Raw genomic sequence first — 19,451 nt, 5'->3', positions numbered from 1 at the left:
GTATAAGTGCGTTTAGCTTAGCCTTCTCTCCTTTCCCCCAGTTCAGGTATGATGCAATGTACGTCACATGACTGATGAAAAATGCATGATATGCTCTGATCAGATTGTCCTCCTTGAGGCCTGCATTTCGATTTGAGACCCTGCCCAGGAGCTTTAAAGTACTGTTGACCTGACGTGTGAGAAGGTTCAGGTCCGTAGCATTACAGCTCCTTGCGTCAATGAGAAGACCCAGAATTTTAATTTTCTCTACTCTGGGTATGACCCGTCCTGTGTTGTCTGCGATTTTAATTGGCAGAGTTTCTAAAGGCGCAAGGTTTCTAACACCTTGTCTGCCCTGTCTAAGGAGCAGCAGCTCAGATTTACTAGGTGATAGCCTGAGTCCGGTGCCCTTAAGGAAGGAGTCTGTGGTGTCTACCGCTGCCTGTAGTGTCTGCTCTAGTGCTGCGAGTGACCCCCTTGGGACCCACACTGTGATATCGTCAGCGTATATGACGTGCCCCAAGCTCGGGATTTCGGACAATTGCTCCAATAGCCTGTGCATGTCAATGTTAAAGAGGAGTGGGGACAATACTGAACCTTGTGGTGTGCTGTTGTTGCCGAAATTGTATGGACCGCCTGTGACTATACCGAGTTTGAACCGAGCTGTCCGATTAGCTAGAAAGGACATCACATAATTGTAAAAATTGCTTCCTACGTCCAAGGTTGAGATTTTATGTAGGATATGTTTATGTGCAACCGTATCAAATGATTTGATAAGATCCAGACCCAGGAGGCCCTTTACGTCCCTGCTAGGGACCAATTTATCTAGAGCGCCTCATTCGTCCTGCCATCGCTGCAGTCAGCGTACCATCGCTGCAGTCAGCCTTTTAAACATCCATTCTGCTAACATACGACCACGCATGTGCGGAAGAACCCTTTTTACTTGTTTACAGAAGGCTCGAATGGAGCATTATACTGGGTGTCCCAACTATCATGCACAAAGATTTTAAAAGACGCAAATTCCACGTTTTTGGGCGGAAGCAAGGCGATGTCGTTTGCCGTCGCTTGGGTATACTCAGATTATTTTTTGTATTCCGCCTAAATGCACAATTAGTCTTAATTAATCAACTACTCGAACATTAATTATAATTAGATGAAAAGTGTTAATGAGAAAATTGTCGATCAACATGAAAACTGCCGATACAGATTTCTGTTCCTAAATACGGGCTACATAAGATTATTTCTTCGAGTGTGAAAGAAGCCCGCGTATACACGCTAATTGCCGCGTGACTGGCCGATCAGGGCACTTTGAGTATATTGGTCGATGTACTTTGCGTATAGTGGCGCGACTGCCTCGCTAATCGGGAGATTGCGAGAGACAGAGCGTGGATGACGCGTGGGCGCAATTCACATCAGCTGCCGCAGACAAACCTTCGCTGATACATCGCTTTGTTGCCATATATCGTATTTGTTGACGTGTTAGCCGCATGCCATCGGTGAACAGACGACGGCGCGTTACTCTGGCGCCGTCTCGTAGTGGTCGTCGCCGCAGAGCCTGCCTTGCGAAGCACTACGTTTTCCTCCTCACGCTTTTACAATACTCTCCTCATCCGCTTTCCTCCTCGCGCTCTCGTCGCTATCACCGTCTTTCAGCACCCGCGGAGCTCCGGGTTCGCTCATTTATCCTTCGTTGTGCTCGTGCGCTCGGTCGCGCCGAGGCGCCAACACTCGACGCAGGAACGGACCCCTGTAACCAGCGCTGTACAACAACATAATAGTCCACATAGCGCATCGTTCTTGTTTTTCCTTTCTTTCTTTTTTTTGTGTGAATTTGGTCTTCCAATGGCTGGCCAGACAACAGGAAAGGCCTGGTTGCAGCAAAGAGGCTCCACGGTACCACTAAGACATGCGACGACTACGAGGGCTATGCCTACTGGTTTTGGTGGAATAGAGTGGAGCGTTAATCACACTTTTTTGAAAGCTATCCAGTGCATCGGCGGCGCAACCTCTATGCTCACCATCCTTTTACCACTGTCGGCGCCTCCCGAAAGAACACCCTTGGCTACATCTCAGCCAATAAATATACGGCAGAGGACCGCTGGTACTTTGCCAGCTGACCTGCTGCGATAACAATCAAGGAAAGCTCTGGAATAGTACCATCTTGCCGTTTCAGCTGCGTGGGAGAATGTTCTGGTAGCTGGGTTAACAGCTTTGCATGTTGTAAGCCTTGGATGCGGGTTGTATTTTCCGCAGCGGAAACGCCGGCTCCTAACGTACTTGACTCCCTACCACTCCAGGACTTTGGCCTATTGTATTGCGCGGTCGACGCGGCCACTGGGCAGGCTGGTGCGAACAAAGGAGCGCCCGCCCAGAGGCTAGCGAAGCAACCAGGCACCAAGCGCAATTCATTTTGACTGCTTCCCGGTCCCATCTGGCGAGGTTCTCCCTCTCACCCTCCCCATCTTGCCCTGCTCTGTCGTTTGGCCGGGGAGGCAGACCACCTTGCCGTGCGCCATCTTTTGCTTGCCCGACATAAAGTCTCCCTTCGGGTGCCTGCATAAGCAGGCGTTTGGTGCGTAAGCAGGCGGGTGACGTAGCGCGGCCCTTGGGATAAAGCCTGGCCGCCGCCGCAATGCAGCCAGACCGCAAGCGCAGGAGCGTGGAATGGTCTCTCGTGCAGAGCCCGTTCTCTGCAGCGGCTTCGGAGCCTTGGCACAAGCCATTCGAGGGTGCCGGTGGAGGGAGGTGACCAGACACCCAAGCCAATGTCTCATGCAGTGCGAGGTCCCTCCATGAGGCAGGCGGCTGTACTGATAACTGGGACTCCGTCGTGGTGCGCAGCTTTGGAGAAGGTGTCCGCTTTCTCGCTACCGGCTATACAGCGTTCGAAGTGCTCCAACAAACTCTACTGTGCTTTCCCATGGTAGCTATATTTTTTCCCAAAGTGTAAATGATTCATTATGTTATTATCGCGTGGACGAAAGCGCTTGTCCAGAAGTTCTAAAGCTCCTCATGCTCGTCACCTATGCCCCGCCTACACCGATTCCCACGTTAGCTATGTGCTGGGTCCGGGTCTCCTTGATCCTGCAGTAAATGTGGTACCCTTCTACGACCAAGGCGTTCAGTAGCATGTAGACGTCTTATCAGCCTCGTGCAGGATCTGAACAATAAGTGGCGCCATCAATGGCGTGCGGCGGCGCATTGCGCATGTCACGAGTACCACCTTCCTGCTTTTTTCATTTTTTGCCTGCTTTTTCTCATGCCCGCACCATTTGACGGCTCGCTTGTCGTACCATAGCATTTTTTTTCTTGTTTACGGTTCGCGCTACATAGGTTTCGTTTGCGTCTCGCGCACTGTTTGTGCGTAGTCTGTCTTAGCAATTCTTGGCGTTCATGATAAAACATCTGCCAAAGCAAAAATAATTAAGTCCAACTGCTACACCAAGCACTAGTCGGCTTGTTTTATTGAGGAATGCAGAAAGTACAGCAACAGCTATTACGTTTTCATACCTGCTTTTCAAGTACACAAAAGTGGACAAGAATCACCCTTGTTTGTTTAAAGCTACTCATGACGTACAATTAAAAAGAAATAATTGACTACGTGACGATACCAAATTGAACCTTGTCTATTCAAAAGAAATAGAGTAGGCAATAGAAAGCTCGAACATTTTGTTCGCATCAAATGGCGGTAAGAAAAATTACCTACAATTAGGCACTACCAACTGCGAAATTTGAGCGCAGTAGTATGTTTTCATTTTTCGATATATTGGCTGGTACGGACAATATGTCTCGTGCGGCAGATTATCATGTGTTTTTTTTTTCAAATTTTGCGCTCAAAGACAAAAATCCAATCACGACCGCCTCTCTCACATTTTAGGAACCTCTGCGCGCGTCTGTATCATTGACAGTGTTAGAAATAGTGTTTGGAACCCTAACCCGTACTCGGCGTACGTGAGCTCGAATGTGGAAAGCTACGCATGCTGTTTCTTTTCGTACGCTAATCGTATTTAGCTCACGCCGACTCCGCGCTGCGCTTTTTCTAAAACTCTTTATATGTACTGTTCGCGTTCGTAGATGCTTTTCGGCTTTTCGATGGTATAAGAGAATCAATTAGATAGCTTCTTTTACGTTCTACCAGACGTCGCACAACGAAGAAAAGAATGTGCATTATACCTTGTGAACTGCAACATATTTCAGCATCATTTAAATCATTGAAATGTTTTCATCGCCAAATTGATTGCTTGGTCGCCTTAAGGTGTTGCGCCAGAATTGCTGTTATATGACATATTTTATTTAAATGCGGATGGGCAACCACGATGAAAATAATTATTTTACCATATCGTAAAAAACTTCCTACCTATGTGCGCGGTGGCCACTCGGTACTCTTTCATTTTTTTCTGATTCTCGCTCACATAAAAACTCCGATAATCCGGCGGCCGCGTGTCCCATACCAACACATTTTTATTAGGATTTGCAATACCTTCAAGAGAGCTTTCCTGCACTGTAAAAATTCATGCACAATGGCTGCACGACCCATCCTCGTTGACACTTTTACGCGCAGTGTTTCGGTAAGTCGCGCGTGTGTGCTGCAAACAAAAAGCATGTGGCGACAGCTCAATCCAAGTCCTAGGGAAAAAGTGAAATGCAAGACTACAAGAGTATCATTGGAGGTTGTACACACCCACACAAAAAAACGCTACCATATGCAGACTTCTGCAGAAGCAATACACACGCCAGCAGAGATTATATACAAATGACCGAACATAATAAAAAGCCGTACTTAGATCAAAACTTCGTAACAGTAATCACGTATTCATTGGTAATTTATTGACTGGTTCTCTTTATTATCGCCATGTTCTCAAGGAATAGCATTATTATTGCTACATACTGATTTGTTTCCAAGCAGCACAGCTCCGCTGCGCAAATCTGCCTGAAGGACAGCAATGCCCAGTAATGTGGTCATTCGACAATAAATCGTCCATTTCTCTATTCGAATGTGTAAACGCGTTATTTTCCACCTGTAGAACAATACAGCGGGTGTCATGCAACCTAGTTCCCGTTTGACAGCAAACTATGACGCCAACGAGCGGTCGTTACGCGTTTCAATATGATTTCAGACTACAGTATTACATGACAGCCTCCGACGGCTTATGTAGTAGTGCTGTAAGACTGTAAGCCATCAAAAATATTGCCTGCTTAACTATCAGCACGCAACAATGCCTTTCCACAGTATTTTGTCCACATACGGCCCCCGTGCTCTCTACAAACACTCGATTCACATGCGCGCCGGCAACGCGTCCCCCGAAGCGGGCGTGGCAATGGTGGATACCGTAGCAGGTGACGCGGTTGTCTCCACCATGAATGTAGCGGCGGGCAATGTGGACATCGAGGAACCCGAAGTGTACTTAGGGTGCCTCAGGGTCTTCCTCACCCGCCGCCGTAGTAGACGCCTTTGGCGACACCGTAGGGACGCGTTGCCGGCACTCGGTGCATCCGCCATTCGCGTGCCCAACGCCGTAGTAGACGCCGCGGTTGTCTCCACTCTGTACGGAGCGGCGGGCGAGGAGGACATCGAGGCACTCTAGGTGTAGTGGAGGGATAGCGCCACCATGGAGTTTCCTACAAAAATAATTTTTGTAGGAAACTCTATGAGCGCCACCATATCAGTGCGCTAGTCGGATAGGCTGGCTTGGTGCCCCTGGCAGCGGCGTCAATCTACGCCTGCGAGACGGGAAGCCATTTATGCCACGGAAGTAGTGGAATTCCATCAGTTTGTAGGAATGGAAGCGGAGAGAAGGCCAAATTGATGCTTGTACTCAGGAAGAAAAGGTAAATGTACGAAGCAGGAAGCTTGCAGGAGGAGCACAGTATTCATGTCGTAGAGTAAGAAAAGAACGGAAGTAGGCCCCACCACGCCTTTGTTTTGACGATGCCAAGAATGCCCACAAACCGTATGAAATTCGGTCATATTCCAAGGTGGAACTTCAAAGAATGAGCCAGAAATATTCACTAAACTAGCAGGCGCTCATTCTTGGTTCCTCGTCACCAATGTAATGCGCTGTCGAAGAGGCTAGCGGGGACAACGACGCAAACAAAGGAGCAACAAGGTAGCGAAGTAACTGGAAACCGGACGCATAAAGACCCGAGCAAGAAAGACAGCGTTAATTGGTAGAAGTCTGGCAGTTCCGTTACATTTTAACGCCACAGCATCAAGGAGCTCGTGTCGCAGAAAAGCGGGTGTCGTCGTTGTCGACGGCGTTGGCCGTGAGCGGAAAATCCCGCAAGGCAATTCATAAATAAAAACAACTTGCAAGATGGGCTGGGTGGGAATCGAACCAGTGTCTGTGGAGTGAGAGACGGAGACGCTACCACTCAGCCATGAGTTCGATTTTTCAAAGCGGAACAAAAGCGCCTGTAGTGAATGCGGTGTTGCCTTAGAATCGGGCCGTAGAAAGTTATACTGCGGTGTATATCGGTAATTATGAGCGTGTAAATTACAGAAATCGCAGTTAAACGCGCAGCGAAGTACGTTTCCGCTACATTTCTCCTGCGCTTGCTGCACACGCAGAACCCTCTTGCGGCAAACACAGAAGACCACCTTCTCGCAATGTACAGCGCTACACCGACAGGTGGCGCGCCCATCGCCCACTTCTCGCGGCCGTGCGGGGACCGGTGCGGAGGCGCGTCGCGGCCCGGCTGTCCGTGCCGATCACGACGTTTAGCTCGCGTAGATCGTTTCTCCCTCCGAGACACCGAGTTCTTTGGTTCTTTCCGCTTGCTCAGGCGCACGTTTCGTTGCCGCAGCGAACGCTGCGTTGCTCGGCGCTCACCGCGTGATTTGTGGGTGCGACGTCCGATGCGGGACGCCTCGTAAGTGATCGCTGCGCCGTAACGCATTGTCTTACACCCCTTGGCGGGTCGACGGGAACGCTATCGTGTTCCACTATTGAAGGCGAAGCTTAAGGGTCCTCCAATTTTTTTTGGTCACGTTGAACATGGTTGCTAGGAATCTCCCCCAAGCGCGCGTGGTTCTAGCTTCAAAACTGAAACTGAAACTCACTCCGTAACGTACCTGTCCATAGACAACAGCAGGGATATGCTTCCTGATCCGTCGCAGTCGAGTCCTCAAATTTCAATCCAGTTGTTGGCCGAACGCAAACATTTTCACCACCCGCTGAGCGACGTATCGCTAAAGGAAATGTCGTCATTATCCCAGACCTGCCCTTGTGGCTCTAGCTTCCCTATCAGAGACTCAAGAGACCACAAGTTTCAGAGCGAGCGTAGCTGGCCCCTCTTTTGAGCTCTGACGGGCTTCACTTAGGGGCAGCCATACGTGGACTGGTTCTTTCTTCTGCTTGTTCGTACAGACACTATGGCATTTGAGCCATAATTTCTATTGTATGCATAATACTCTCTTTTCCTTCGTCGAAAAATGAAGGCACATGTACAGGAATAGAACAGCAGAAATTTAATTTTGTTCGCGCTTGTCTAGTGTTCAGGAACAATGACTAAGTGCTTTAGGTTTGTTGATGACTACTTGGTAGTTATCCGCTCTGAAACAAATTTCAAAGATATTGGTGTTCTTCTCGCAGCCTTTCATAAAGAAGGAATGGGTCTCAGATTTACTGATGAACTGCCGATTAATACGGAAACCTAATTTGTGAATTTACAGTTAAAATTAACAGCACAACATATTTGTTTTTAATATAACGGCAGGACAAGCAAACCAATTTTAAACTACGCGTCTGCACACTCAAAACTAGTGCAAAATAATTGATATGACGTGTTTAGGTTCCGCACTTAGTCATGCCACCACCTCGCCAATCTGAGCTATTCGTAACAGCTTAATCGTCTAGAGAAGGCCCGTTTTCCAAAATCTGTTGTCGTATCAACATGTGAAGGGCTAGTGAAGAAAATAAAAAAAGACGACGCGCCCCAGAAACAGATCGAAACGGTAAAAAAATCTGCAGTCATCCCTCATGTACATCAGATGGGGCATGGGTTAAAAAAGACAGCCATGAAATACTGTGTTCAAGTGCTTTTCTTTTTCAGCTAAAAACTCGTTAAGCAAGATTTGCAATCGTGTCAATAGACCTAAACAGGCGTCCAAAGCCATCTGCCACGTCAAACACACGGGGCAGCTCATGGCATGCTTGGTGGGAGTGGTCTACGTCATTCCACTTTCGTGCGGCAAAAAGCACTTTGGGTAGACGAAACGCTGCCTTAGCATCCGACTTAGAGAGGGAGCACCAAGGTGCGATCAGGAATGCAGCAGACTCAAATATGGCCGCACATTGTCGAAATTTCCCATGCTAACCATTCTTCGAAAAAACCGAAATATTGTATAGAAATTCAAATCAAATCAACCGCGAGATTGTGGAAGCCTACGTCATGCATGTCAACTCAGGCGCATGCGCCAGCCAGACTTTTATATCGCTGCATGATAAAGAAACGGAGTTTTTGAATGGCAGGATAGGCTGACAACCTTTCACCACTTGTACGCGTCACTTCATAACGTGGTCACACTCTCTGTATATTTAATCACTTGTTTGAAAAGATAAATCAGTTGTTAGTCTGCGCTCGTAACGTGTACTTGCTTTGTCCTTCGTCGGGGTTGCGCTGCCGACCGCTAGGAATATGTTCAGTCACCAACTCGCCCAGCTTGCTGTGTTAATTCAGTATGTATCGCTGCACAATCGTGCTCAACATTGTGTGATAGAAAACGAAGTCTACAAAAAAATGAGTACGTCGCGTACCTGTACATGTGTAATTGTGTGATAGCGTTTTGTTTTGTGTCACGCGGGCCATATCGCGATCGCATCACCCTCGCCCGCTATGTGTATATAATCGCTGACCGCCAAGCTGTTGTGCGCTTTTTGTCCTTATAATCCTTGGCTGTCATTCTGCCACGTTATGTTGTTGCCATACAATAAAGCATGTTTCAAGTTGAGCCTGCCTCTTCGTTCATGAAAGTCCCGCAACACGACATAGTCTCGGTGACGAGGATGGGATCCTGGTTGAAAGCCTGGATCCTGGTAGACAGCCACGAGAAGACAAGTCAACGCAGCCAGGTCGTTGCAATTGGGGCAAGCAGAACCATTTGATAAATCTTCCGCCGATTGGACTAGTTACGAGGAACGTCTCGAAGCATTTCTACGGGCTTACAAGGTCCTCGTTGAGCAGCAGGCAGATACGTTCATAAGCATGGTAGAACCGAAGACATACGCGTTATCGAAGTCGTTCGGTAACGTCTCCGGCGATTCCCACTAAAAAATTATGGGGTTTTACGTGCCAAAACCACTTTCTGATTATGAGGCACGCCGTAGTGGAGGAATCCGGAAATTTCGACCACCTGGGGTTCTTTAACGTGCACCTAAATCTAAGTACACGGGTGTTTTTGCATTTCAATGGGGGCCGCCGTGGCTGGGATTCGATTCCTCGTGCTCAGCAGCCTAACACCGTAGCCACTGAGCAACCACGGCGGGTGATTCCCACTGAGAAGTTTTTTGGGGAACTTCTAGGCTACTGCGAAGCCACTTTGTCTCAAAACTGTCCATTATTGGAGAAAGAATCAAATTTCATCGCCGCTCGCAACTGCCGCAAGAGAATGCTGCTCAATTTGCCACAGAGCTGCGGAGGCTCGCACACACTATCGAGTTCGTGACTTTTCTCGATCAAACCTTAGGGGACAGATTTGTTAGTGGGTTGCTTCGAGCTGACATTCAACGCAATTTATTTGCAGAAGACAATCAGCGTAATCTGAAACAGCGATCGGTCGTGCAATAGTTATCAAAGCGGCTGTTCAAAGTGAGTCTGCTAGGCGCTCAACGCCACCGACCGAATATGACGTGCATAAAGTTAGCACCGAACAAACTTCAGCCTCATGTTATCGCTGCGGGTCAGTGAAACACGCAGCAAACGCTTGTCGGTATATGAATGTCAAATGCTTTCACTGCAACAGAAAGAACCACGTCAAGCGTGCTTGTCGGAATAGACAGTTTAAAGAATCGCCAGGCAAAACTAAGCGTCATGTTCGCACCCTAGCACTGACACGCAGCAACTAGCAAAGCCGCTGTAGAATTAGGAACAAAACTGATCATCGCCGAAGTTACAATCAACGACCTACCAGTGAACATGGAACTTGACACAAGAGCCGTTGTATCAGTTAAGTCTGTTCCACAGTTCCGTTAACTTTTTGCAAGCGCTTAATTTTGCAGGACAAGCCTTACGCTAAGAACCTACACGAATGCACATGTGAAGCCCTGCGGAGTAGCATTTGTGGCAGTCCAGTGAAACGCACACAGCTAGCACCTGCCGTTATACGTGCTGCGCCAGCATGGTCAGCCGCTACTGGGGCGCAATTGGCTGCAGCACCTCCAGCTGAACTGGACGTAGATCCAAAGTATTCACCACATACAGCTGGGGAAGACAAGTAGCTCCAAGAAATCACATGAGCTTGAGTCCTTGCTAAGCCGCCATCAAGACCTGTTCAAGGACGAACTCGGCACAGTAAAAGGTGACAAGTCTACTATCTTCTTCAAGGATGAGGCGAGACCTAAATTTTTGAAAGCTAGAAGTGCGCCTCTCGCACAAAAAACTACTATAGAACTCGAATTGTCCAAGCTACGAGAGCTAGGGATAATTACACCCGTTACGAGTCCGTGTGCTCCGCCTGTCGTGCCAGTGGTCAAACGCGACGGTTCAGTAAGACTGTGCGGTGACAACAAAGCCACGCTAAACCCAATACTCGACATCGAAAGCTATCCTCTACCAAAAGCGGCCGAGTTATTTTCCACAATTGCAGGTTGAAAACATTTTTCTAAGATACACCTAAGCAGCCCTTACCGGCAGGTCGAAATGGATGACGAGTTCTAGCAGTATCTCACGCTGAACACCCACAAAGATCTGTTTTGGTCAACCACCTACGGTTTGACATTTCGTCGGTTCCCGCAATATTTCAGCTTATCGTGGATGATGCGCTGAAAGGACTGAACAGTGTGGCGTGTTACCTTGATGACATACTGATCACGGGCCGCACGGAAGCAGCACATTTGTTTAACCTTGAAGCAGTGCTGAAACGGCTATCAGAACACAGAATGCGCTTAAAACTGTCCAAGTGTACTTTCTTTATCGATGAACAGCAATACTTGGGTCATGTGATCACGAAAGCCGGTGTTCTGCCGACAGTTGAGAAGTTGGTCGCAATCACGAATGCACCGACTCCGACAGATAAGCAGCAACATTAATCGCTACTAGGGCTCATAAATTACTATGGAAAGTTTGTTCTGAATCTGTCATTTATATACTGTTTCTCCTGCAGAAGCTGTTACGCAAGACTGAAGCTGGGGATGGAATGCCGCTTGTCAGAGTGCGTTGGTACATGTAAAGAAACTGCTAACGTCAAAACCTATTTTGACTCGCTACAACCCCAGTTAGCCAGTGCAGCTATCGTGTGATGCTTCTGCCTATGGAATAGGTGCGGTTCTGTCACGCATTTCACATCGGCAAGTTCATCCAATAGCCTTCATGCCTTCATGCGCACTGACAAAGACTGAACAAGGTTGTAGCCAACAAGAGAAAGTAATTAGCACTTGTGTTTAGTGTGAAGCTTTATTACTGCGTTTACGCAAACAATTTACATTGCCCAAAGACCATTAGCCACTTGAGACGATATTTGGCACCAAAACAGGAATTCCAGCGATAGCAGACGCCAGTCTTCAGCTCTGGCCAGTCACACTTTCTGCATAATCTTTTTCTTTGCAGTATCGACCTGCAGCTCAGAGTGTAGACGCTGATTGCTTATCGCGACTTTCACTTCATTAACCTGGCAGGGATGGGGTCGAAGAAAGTTTTTTGCTTCTGCAGTAAACAAACCGCAGAAGAAACTGCGCGTGATCCTGTTTTTTGTCAGGTAGTACAGCACATTTTGTCAGGCTGGCTGACTAACGTGTCTGCAAACCTAAAACCATTCTTCTACAGGAAACTATAGTTTTTCTTATATCAAGGTTGTGTCATGTTTGGAACGCGCGTTGTGGTACCACAAAGGTTTCATCAATTTGTCCTAGGTGAATTGCACGAAGGACATCTAGGAGTGGTTCGCACGAAAGAGTTGGCAAGAAGCTATGTGTGGTGGCCAAATATCAACCATGACATCGAGATATGTGTTGCGGCTTGTGAAACATGCGTTGAGACACGCAGTTTACCAGTGAAAGCACTGCTCCATCCTTGGTCCTGACCGACGCGTCCATGAAAACCCTGCACGTTGACTTTTCAGGTCTCATAAAAGCTGTTTCATACTTAGCGCTAGTTGACGCTCATTCGAAGTGGCCAGAAGTATTTATCATGACCACTACTAACTTCAGAAGCAACCATCGCATGCATTCATGAACTTTTCTGCAGATTTGGTTTTCCGGAAACAGTGGTGTACGACAACGGAAGCCAGTTCATCTCTGAACAATTCCATATCTACCTCCAGCAAACGGGTATAAGACACGTACGGACCGCACCGTATCACCCAAGCAGCAACGGATTGGCGGAATGTTTTGTCCAAACCTTGAAGGCAGCGCTTCCCACGACCAATTCGAGGATAGCGACTGCGGAACTAGCAGACTTCCTGTTGGCGTATTGTAATACGCCTCATGCTACGACAGGGGAAGCCCCTTCCACCTTGCTCCTGAAACGGCGCCTACGGACCAGACTAGATCTTGGATTTTAGCGCGAGGTGACGCGGACAGAGAGTAGAAGCAGACAGGAGGGGAGCTCGTCCTGTCTGCTTGTAGTCTCTGTCCGTGTAACTTCGCGCTACAATCCAAGGTCATGTTACCGTACCAACTCGCCCAACTTTCTATCGCTTTGCAGGACCAAACTAGCACTGGTGCGACCATCGGTCGAAAACAAACTGTCACAGCGCCAATTTCATCAGACAAGGCGCCACCCGTGTCGTGAGAGAACATTTGGTTTGAGTGATCACGTTCGGGTGCGGAACTTCCGACCGGGACCAAAGTGGCTCTGTGCAGCAGTTCTCGCCCGTAATGGGACCTGTGTCATAGCCTTTAAGTGTAGTGACGACACGTGGTGTTTTCCAGTGGGTGCGTTACGAAAACCACATCCGCAAGGATAACACCGATTCCACGGAGTTTGATCTACCCTTTTTGTGAAGCTATCAAGAATCTCCGGTACAGAGCTGACGACTCTTCAACCGATAACGACAGGGCGGGGATCATTCAGCGCGAGCCGGTGGAGCCTTCAAACTCCGCTAGCGAACATCGTTACCCATAGTGACAGCGCCGCCCACCTGACCGCTATGTGCCATAAACTGTGGTGGCCATAAAATTTGTGGGGGGGCGGGGGGGGGCGTATGTAGCATATATCTACACGTGTACTTGTGTAATAGCGTTTCCCTTTCTGTCGCGGGGGCTCACATCACATCGCGATCACATCACACTCACCCACTATGTGTACATAATCCCTGGCCGCCAAGCTGTGACGTGCTTTTTGTCCTTATATTCATTGGCTGTCATTCTACCACGGTAAGTTGTTGCCATGCAATAAGGCATGTTTCAAGTTCAGTGTGCCTTTTTTTTTGTTCACGGAAGCCCTGGAATATGACAGAATAGTAATATCAGCTTCTATAAGTAACACCTTTGCGCATCAGCATTTATGCACCAGCACAGCAAGGCGTCATCCACCCACCTGTTGAACGCTAAAGACAGAATACATGGTTAATAACAGCAGTAACAAATGTAATAATGGGAACCTACCTTCATAACAATTTCCCCCCTGCAAATTGATTTAAGTGCTGAAAGTGGCTTTGAAATAAAATCAAACTTTTCTTTGTCGATCCTGTTTAACAGTACTAGTTACGTCCAACGCAAGGACGGAGAACTGTAATATGCTCTGGATGTGGGCACCGCCTCAATTTCTTTCATGCCGTTTGTGTCGCATCAAAGCACTTCCGTGTAACTGTGACAAAGATGTCACTATATGGTTGTCATACTTCATGTGAGGATTGTAGTTGTGCAATAAAACAAACTTCGTAAAATGCCACTGTAAGGTCGCTCTGATTGTTCGTGTTCTTAAGTGTCACGAATCGGCCACGTGCTGTGTGTATAGAGAGGGGGTTCACTCCCCGCCCCATGTCAGCGGGGCAACCGTTTTTGTGTTATGTGGGGTCACGGACCGCGCGGTGTTGGGTGACGCGTCGCGGCAGGCGCCAGGCGGGCGAGTGCCGATTCCGGGAAGTCGGTATTGTGCGCAGGGTGTTGGCAGTCCGCCGACGGTCACGCGAGTCCACACAGACCAGCCTTGAAAGGAACCGCTGTATACGGTATTGTGGGCCTGGCGCCCGAGTACCTGACTAATTGGAGGCGCCGCCGAGGTTAAGAAGGGCTTAGCACACTTGACCCCGTGCCGCGCGTCCGGAACGCAATCGCCAGCCTTGTTGTTGGGTGCGACTGCCTGTGTGGTGTCGAAGGCCAGCTTACAGTGCACGCTGTAGGGATGCGGTGCACACGTGAAGAGTGCATTCGGACGGCGGCGTCTTGTAAACACGCACTCGGAGAACTTTGACTTGTAGACAATAAGTTTGAAGGACAGGGAGGGCCATCCGTCTCCCACACGGCCAAACTTTGAGTACAGCGGCACTACGTGGTGTCGATGCCCCTGCTTCCGAGACGTTTGCGGCCTAGACGCCGTTGGGATTTGAGGCGGTCTAGCGATAACTTGTTCGGGCCTGGCGTGTTTTGCTGAGCCCGTCACTAACTACGTAGAAACGAGAGGGCAACGGAGTTTTGGGGAAAAAGGAAAAGAGCTTTGTTTTCCAATATGTTTATTTTTAAGAGTAAGCCCATCCCTCTGGGTTGTGGCTTAACAAACGGTTGACTCTGATTGGCAACTGAACCTGTGGGACGGGCCAACGGCCCTACCGCCTTTTTTTCTTTGTATATTTGGGCTATAAAAATCGGGACGCCATGCTGTCCCTCAGACTGGGCTGAAATCAGGATTGCTGATAGATCAGTGAGCCTCCGTACCATGTACGTTAAAACGAGTCTGGGCTCTAACAGTCATTGAGACCGTCGAAGAGTGAGACTGCGTTTCTCAATTGTTCAAGTTTGTAATGTATTTGTTTTACCTGCCATGTATATAGAAAAGTTCAACTATAAAGATTTCTTGTACATTCTGACCTCATCGCTTCCTGCCTGCGTTTGATCAACAACTGCCGATCATCGTCCGAGAAGCTTCAAGTTCCAACGGTGAAGCGAGGACAGAGAACGAACGAAACTTTACTGCCACATTATTTAATTAGCTTTTTAGTTGGATGTGACAAAGATACGAGAGCTCTACATCTAACAATTTTTTTTGGCGCAAATGTAACTCTGTTCTATTAGTTGTTCCGGTCTTACTTCAGACAATGTTGCAGTACTGTAGGTGTGAAGCAATGAATGTACTGTAAAGCAATATTTTAAATTTTGTTGGGGGGATACGTCCCTCGTGGGCTACCGGGCCAGCAGCACAGCAAACTTTTGATTGAATATTGTCGATGTACTCATTTCATGTGAAATGCTCAGAAGAAACCAGGCCAAGTATTTCACTCTGTTCACCAGTGGTATTACTTTATTGTGTAGGCAAACGTGAAAGTTTCTGGCATCCTTCCCTATTGGCAGGCACAACCCAATTTCTTGTCTTGCTCGAAGTTATTCTTACTCAATTCTAATCTGCCCACTCCTTTATGTCCTTGTAGCGCTGTATTTCCTCTTAGTTCAATTTTCTATTCTGACTTGCCAGAAACAAAGCAATAGTATCATCCGCATAAGAAACCATCTTAACGTAACTTGCGCTGTGTAAAATATCTTTGGCATCAATCGCGAACAAAAGCGGGCTTATATTACTGGTCTGTAGCACGCGGGCACATGTAAGTTGAGGTCTAGCAGTCGCGTTACTGATACCTACATTGGCGGCGAGGAGTTACGGAGTCGCCATATGTCGGAAGCGCCTCGCTGGATAGTATGAGAGATCACGCGGCGCGCTCCTCATAGGTTTTGCTGTCAGCGCTCGCTGACAACACCACGCACGAGCTCTTCCGAACATTTCTGTAAGTACTTTCGAAACGAGATAAGTTTTTTTTTACAGTCTAAATAATAATCTTGGGTAAAGTGAAGGCACAGAATCGTTTACAGACGCTATCGCTGTACCGAATACGTACAGTGAATGCCACTGCGCGCGGTCGCCGCGATGGAGTCTCCCGAACCGGCTTCTTGCGTGAAAGGTAGGTAAACGCTGACAGCAAGCTATGTGAAATATGTTCTTATAGTGTTTGTATAACTAAATGCAGCGTAATAGAATGAAGCCTCAATGCAGTGATCGCACAGATTCGCAGCGACCGACTGCGCGCCTGCATGCTTGTCCGCGCACTGTTTCGCTTTCGCCACGTGCGCGTTTTCGCACCGTGCCATGAACTTTACGCCGCAGAATATGAGCATTTGACAGTATACAAGCAACCATTGTTGCGTGGGCGCCATCAGAGCTGTTCTAAAATAATTTCATTGTAGACACTTTGACGCCTGTGATGTGCCGTCGCGACGATTCAATCTTTTTTTTTCTTCTAAGTTCTTGGACGTTTCAATATTATTTCTCTAGTTGCGTCGCACTGTATGTTTATCGATGTTCCCAGTGTGCGATTTCCCGCTGCTTCTTTTTTGTAATCAAGTGCATTAATTCATAACGCGAACATGACTATGTGCCATGCTTTTATTTAAATGTGCTTCTTACCGCTCCCTTTCCACTCCAGTGAACTTGCCAGTATCTATAGCATCGACAAGTTCATAGACCAAACCGTCATGACATTAGTCGAGCAGCGGACTCGGGCGAGCGTCTCAGTGCGCGTTTTCCGAACATCGCAGACCCGGCGCCGTAGCAGAAATCTTCCTCGCGTCTGTGCTTGCTGCATACCCGAGTTGTAGCCGATGACTATTTGTCGGTTTTATGTTTCGCGAGCCAAGCTTCACGCAGCTTCTTGTCCTGCGGCTACGTGTGAATAAGGCTGACGCCGGGCTCCGTTGCGTACGTCCGGCACTGCGGCACCAGCAGTAGTCTACCATGTTGCGTGACCTTAAAGGCAGCCACTACATATTGTAGTGCTTTCAAGCGTTGTAAAGGAGGCACTCGAAGCGGGAAAATCTCGCCACTAAATGAGGACCGTAACGTACGAGGGAATTTAAACTCGTTTTCAGCTCGCTTCGGCGCTCCCGAAGCAGCCGACGCGGCCGCTATGCCCACGTGATCCCTAATAGAACGTCACGCCGACGGTGGCGCCAGCTTTTCCAGTGGTGGAGCTCGAGGCCAATGGTGTGCTCGGCGCGCTAGATACGATTTCAGCATCGCATCGGCCGTTGCCCGGACACCGTACGTTATGAAGCAGTAGTGAATGGTTTATTAAATTAAATGAAATGCTCCTCAGAAATATACCGTATTTACTCGCATAATGCTCGCACTCGCGTAATGCTCGCACCCCCCACATTGGCTATCAAAAATTGGAAAAATTTTTTTCCCCGCATAATCATCGCACCCCCAAAATTACTACCGCGAGCTGGGTATCAGAGGCATGGGGGATGATTGATGTAAACATGGTGGCCAGAAGCTTCAAGAAAACAGGAATTTCGAACGCCCTGGATGCGACCGAGGACCACCGGGTGTGGGACGACGAAGAAGCATCGGAAGATGAAGAAACCATCGATTCCAGCGTCGACACGGACTCTGATGAAGAGTACAATTGCCTGCAGGACGTACGCAACGCGAGTAGTGACGGGGAGGTAGCGCGCGGCAAATAAAGTGCTTTAGCAGCTTGAGCTTACGTTCACCCTGTACTTTCATAACGAAGGTAAGTTACGCTTGAAAATTTTCCCCCCATAATTATCGCACCCCCAAACTTCACGTTGATTTTCAGGGAAAAAAGTGCGAGGATTACGCGAGTAAATACGGTATATATATATGTATGTATATATATATATATATATATATATATATATATATATATATATATATATATATATATATATATATAACTGTAACAATCTCATTGTTGCTAAAGGCTTCCATTATTGTTTCTTTGTGTCACAAGTACCGTCTCCGTTGAGCTATTCTTCCTAATTCCATGTTGAAAATTGAGAACATTGTGACGATGAACATACGTGAACAGCACGAAATTTTTTTAGTATCGTTCGGAAACATGGGTAATACAGAGATGGGCCTGTGATTGCTAAATGTGTTTCGGTCACCTAGATTAAATATCGGGACGACACGAGCAATTTGTATTTCTCCAAGAAACTCACCTGAAGATAAAATAATATTGTAGGTATGTTAACCACTGGGCATGTGTTAATTACGTACTTAATTGGTTTAACCTGCAAACCATTTACATATCTTGATGTGCTGTTTTACGGGCTCTAATGTAAAAGAACTTCGTTGCAAGGAGCTCATGTTTGCCTCGCCATTATCAGGAAGATATTAAAGGGTAGCTCAGCGAGCCAGTGGTCCAACGCGCCAGCGTAGACGCCAATACGCATGTGGTGCCGCACATGCGCACTGGTGTCTACGCTGGCCCGCTCGGCCGCTGAGCTATAATTCTCTATTAAAAGGAATGCGATGCCGCGCCACAAACGGCACAATGTGATCTATGCCATTGTCATAAACTAGGTGGTAGACATAACTGTAGATTCTGCTACAACGAACGCAAGCAAGGCATTGTGGAACGCGTCGTGGAGTGCCTACGATATTGCCTCCACACTGCGGTATCGACTTAAGTTCTCTGCAGTGTACTAGGCATTAAATTATCTTGACTCATTTCTGCAACCACCGCGCCCGTCTTTCCCAATTGATTTGGTTCTCTTGCTTCTCGTTTTTCCAGGTTCGAGGCACTTCGAAGTTCACGTGCCGACAGCCAATATTATAAGTGGATCTGGAGTCCAATGTGTTTTAGATTACGAAAAAATTGTTCTTGCACTTCGCACTTCGGATGCCCGTTGTTAGGATATATGCCATAGAAATCAAATGATTATAACATGGCGTTTCTTCGTCTGCCTGTCTTGCGAAGAGGAGCTTGACTGAAGCCGCAAACTCAACATTTTCGTGTGTTTTGTTTATCTTAGACAAGAAATAAAGCTTTAGAACTTCATGATCTTGAGCGTGAAATATTTTTGCAGTGCTACGCAGAATGTTTGGCTTTGTTGATACATTAATGGGTTTTCATCACACAAGGAACAGTTCCGGCCAAAGGGCACCAAATGCATACTGTAATGAGTTCACATGGGCAAAGAAATAAGATGACTTCAAAGGGGCCTAAAATGAGTCGCTGTATAAATGCGTAAAATATATACGTACTAGAATAATGCCGAAGACTGGTGAGGTGTACTAAGATAATAATATATGTGCTGCGAAGGGATCCAAACTTGAAAAATTTGCCGACGACTACGCTTCTT

General features: G+C 47.6%; 1 long non-coding RNA gene across 1 annotated transcript in view; it reads left to right on the top strand.

Moving 5' to 3' along the window:
* LOC129384950 (uncharacterized) overlaps positions 1–19,150 on the top strand; it is a 117,207-nt gene extending 98,057 nt beyond the window's left edge. Inside the window, exon 3 of the long non-coding RNA XR_008612501.1 lies at positions 18,881–19,150. This is a non-coding gene — a long non-coding RNA (uncharacterized lncRNA). The remainder of the gene's footprint in view (positions 1–18,880) is intronic.
* Positions 19,151–19,451: the final 301 nt, after the last annotated feature.

Source organism: Dermacentor andersoni, chromosome 4 (genome assembly GCF_023375885.2).
Source record: "Dermacentor andersoni chromosome 4, qqDerAnde1_hic_scaffold, whole genome shotgun sequence".
NCBI classification, from domain to species: domain Eukaryota; kingdom Metazoa; phylum Arthropoda; class Arachnida; order Ixodida; family Ixodidae; genus Dermacentor; species Dermacentor andersoni.
Note: the sequence above shows the minus strand (reverse complement) of the source record. Positions and strands in the feature narration are given on the sequence as shown.